Genomic DNA, 4,298 nt, shown 5'->3' on the forward strand with positions numbered 1-4,298 from the left:
TTATTGTGTCCTTCAACTCTATGACATCTGCTAGGTACTTTTTAGTATTTTCTATCTCTGCTAATATTCTCAGTTTGTTCATGTGTTGTTCTTTAGACCTCACTGAATATGTTTATGATGGTTATTTTAAGTTTTATTTCAAGTAGCTTATATATCTCCATTTCATGAGGGTCCGTTTCTAGAAATTCATTGTGTTCCTTTGCTTGGAACATATTTTTATCATTTTTTCATTGTCTTTGATTCCTTATATTGGACAATACAGTTGCTTTTCTCATTCTTCTTGTACTGGTCTTGCACAAGTTAAGACCCAAAGTAGTTGTCCCAGTCAGAGATTCTGAGCAGCCTTTCAAAACTTCATGCCAGTTCAAACTGTCATATTGTTCTCAGTGGCCCCCCAGGCATCTAGTGCTAGGTTTGATCAGTGCTCTAAGACACGACAGAATCCAATAACTGAGAAAACTATGAGAAAAACCAGAGTATTGGACACACAATGTTGTTTCCTCTCTTGGAGAATCTGGGGACTGGGTTTCTTTTTGCCTGAGCTGGGATGTGTGATGTGGTATGTGTTAGTTTGACAGTTTAGGCAACAGTTTTTGTCCTCAATGGTCCCTAAGATCTAGAGTATCCCTGGTCTCATCAGAGATCAAAAACAGGTGAGACAGAAGTATGTGCCTCAGGAAGCCCACAGAATCATCATAATGTTGAACCTATGGTCTAGTGCTTTCCTTCCATCCCGAGGAAGAAAGTGGGAACTGGAAGTATCTTTTAAATAACATGGTCCTGTGCCCTGTTAGGACTAATGATGAAATATCACTGCCAACTTTGATGTGGCTCAGTCTGTGCTCACCCAGCATTCATAAACCTTTCAGTCAGTTTCTGGATTTCTCCCAAGGGAAACTGTTCTGTGGATCATCACTAAATATGTATGTCCATGAGGGGAAGATATTGTCAGGACTTCCTATTTATCATCTTGCTGATGTCCCAAAATATATTTTATGTCATAAATATTTTAAAGATCCAAGTAGCATATAGACACACACAAATCAATATTATTAAAATAATTCAAGAAGTGTTTAATAGACTGTTTTATTTACAAAGTACAAGTGAGTGAAAGTGTGAGGAATAGTGTTAAGTCACAGAGTTAATAAGAAGGAGCTGTAGCTCCCTGTAGAGCAGAAGGAATGAAGGGAAGACATGGATATCAGAACCTGGAAAAAGAGCAAAGTGGAGAGGATAGAGAGTATAATAGGCTAAATAATGTCCTCCTGCCAAAAGATCCACCTTCTAAACACTGGAACCTCTGGATGTTGCCCTGTATGAGGAAAACAAACAAACAAACTTTACATATGCAATTAACTTAAACATCTTGAAATAGGAAGAATATCAAGGATGATAAAGTGGGACCTAAACATTATTACATATATTATTATAAGAGGGAGGAAAAGGGAGATTTGAAACAGAATAAGGTAAAGTGATATGATTACAAAAGCATCAGAATTATACAATGACAAGCCAAAGAATGATGGCAGTCATCAACATCTGGAAGAGGTTAAAAATGGGTTCTTGCATAGACCTTCTGGAGGACACGTGGCTCTGGCAACCCCATGATTTTGGCCAAGAGATACTGATTTTAGACTTATGACTTTTAAAACTATGAGGGAATACATTTCTGTATTTTTAAAATCCCAAATTTATGGTAATTTATGTCATCTGCAAGAAACTAACAGTGTAAAGGGAAGAGAAAATAGAGGATAAAAAAATATAAAGTTGGAAACAGAGTGGAAACATAATTGACTTTGGAACCAGAAAGATTTGATTTGAATTTCAGATTCCAAACATATCATTTCTGTAACCTAGTTGTTAGCAAGATAGTGGTAGTTTTCAGTTAAGCAGTATTTCTTACAGCCTATGGGATTTGCCATGTATATTGTTTAAAGATATTTCTGGCACTTTTGTTAAATAGTAGCCTCTATCATGCAAGACAATTAATAGAAGGCAAAGTAGAAGATATTGACATAACAATTATGGAAAGGAGAATTGAAATTATGCCATATGACGAATTGAAAGAACTGGCACCATATGTTACTAGAAGCAGTGAGTAGAAGCAACAAAACCATAGTAGAAACAATATATCCAAAGTGATAATGACAAATAAGGGGGAATATTCTACAAAAGTGTGCCAGGAATTCAGGAATATGCATCCAGAATATCAAAACTGACAGAAACTAGTCCACTTGAATGTTGAAACATAGGGGTTTAAAAGATTTTAAAAATTCCTTAATGTAGGTAAGAATTAGTTCCTGATCTTATTGTAAGACTGTGGTTTAAAAGTGTGTGAGTGTACAGGGCAAGAAACTGGAGGTAAAATGCTGTGCAGCTTTGGTGGCTTTATCAGTCTGGAGAGTAAGTGTTATGAGAAAGCACTACTCCATATATATACCTATTTCATATTCTCCTTTACACCATAGTGAAGTGAAAGTCGCTCAGTTGTGTCCAACTCTTTATGACCCCATGGGCTGTATAGTCCATGGAATTCTCCAGGCTAGAATACTGGAGTGGGTAGCCTTTCCCTTCTCCAGGGGATTGTCCCAATTTAGAGATTGATTGAACCCAGGTGTCCCACATTGCAGGCAGATTTTTTTACCAGCTGAACCACAAGGGAAGCCCCCTTGACACCATAAGTATTCTTTATTTGAGGGAATAGATTCAATAGACTGAGTGCCTGAAGAACTATGGATGGAGGTTCTTAACATTTTACAGGAGGCAGTTATCAAAACTATCTGCAAGAAAAGGAAATGCAAAAAAGCAAAATGGTTGTCTGAGGAGACCTTACAAATAGCTGAGAAAAGAAGGGAAGTAAAAGTCAAAGGAGAAAAGGAAAGATCCCATTTGAATACAGAGTTCCAAAGAATAGCAACGACAAGTAAGAGAGCCTTCCTAAGTGAACAATGCAAAGAAATAGAAGAAAACAATAGGATGGGTAAGACTAGAGATCTTCTCAAGAAAATTATAGATACCAGGGGAAACTTTCATGCAAAAATGGGCATAATAAAAAACAAAAAAGGCACAGACCCAACAGAAGCAGATGCTATTAAGAAGAGGTGGTACGAATACATAGAAGAACTATACAAATAAGATCTTAATGACCCAGATAACATTGATGGTGTGATCACTCACCTAGAGGCAGACATGCTGGAGTGTGATGTCAAGTGGCCTTGAGAATAGATGCAGAGAAAACCTTTGACAGAATTCAACATCCATTTATGATAAAAACTCTCCAGAAAGCAGGAATAGAAGGAACATACCTCAACATAATAAAAGCTATATATGACAAACCCACAGCAAATATTATCCTCAATGGTGAAAAATTGAAAGCATTTCCTCTAAAGTCAGGAACAAGACAAGGGTGCCCACTTTCACCATTACTATTCAACATAGTTTTGGAAGTTTTGGCCAAAGCAATCAGAGCAAAAAAAAGAAATATAAGGAATCCAAATTGGAAAAGAAGAAGTAAAACTCTCACTGTTTGCAGATGACATGATCCTCTAAATAGAAAACCCTAAAGACTCCACCAGAAAATTACTAGAACTAATCAATGACTATAGTAAAGTTGCAGGATATAAAATCAACACACAGAAATACCTTGCATTCCTATACACTAAAATGAGAAAATAGAAAGAGAAATTAAGGAAACAATTCCATTCACCATTGCAATGAAAAGAATAAAATACTTAGGAATATATCTACCTAAAGAAACTAAAGACCTATAGTTTTCTATGTTTTATAGAAAACTATAAAACACTGGTGAAACAAATCAAAGAGGACACTAATAGATGGAGAAATATACCATGTTCATGGATTGGAAGAATCAATATAGTGAAAATGAGTATACTACCCAAAGCAATTTATAGATTCAATGCAATCCCTATCAAGCTATCAATGGTATTCTTCACAGAGCTAGAACAAATAATTTCACAATTTGTTTGAAAATACACAAAACCTCGAATAGCCAAAGCAGTCTTGAGAAAGAAGAATGGAACTGGAGAAATCAACCTGCCTGGCTTCAGCCTCTACTACAAAGTAACAGTCATCAAGACAGTATAGTACTGGCACAAAGACAGAAATATAGATCAATGAAACAAAATAGAAAGCCCAGAGATAATCCATGCACCCATGGACACCTTATCTTTGACAAAGGAGGCAAGAATATACAATGGATTAAAGACTATCTCTTTAACAAGTGGTGCTGGGAAAACTGGTAAACCACTTGTAAAAGAATGACTGAACGCTTTCTAACA

The sequence above is a fragment of the Bos mutus genome, chromosome 8 (genome assembly GCF_027580195.1).
Source record: "Bos mutus isolate GX-2022 chromosome 8, NWIPB_WYAK_1.1, whole genome shotgun sequence".
In the NCBI taxonomy this organism is placed as follows: domain Eukaryota; kingdom Metazoa; phylum Chordata; class Mammalia; order Artiodactyla; family Bovidae; genus Bos; species Bos mutus.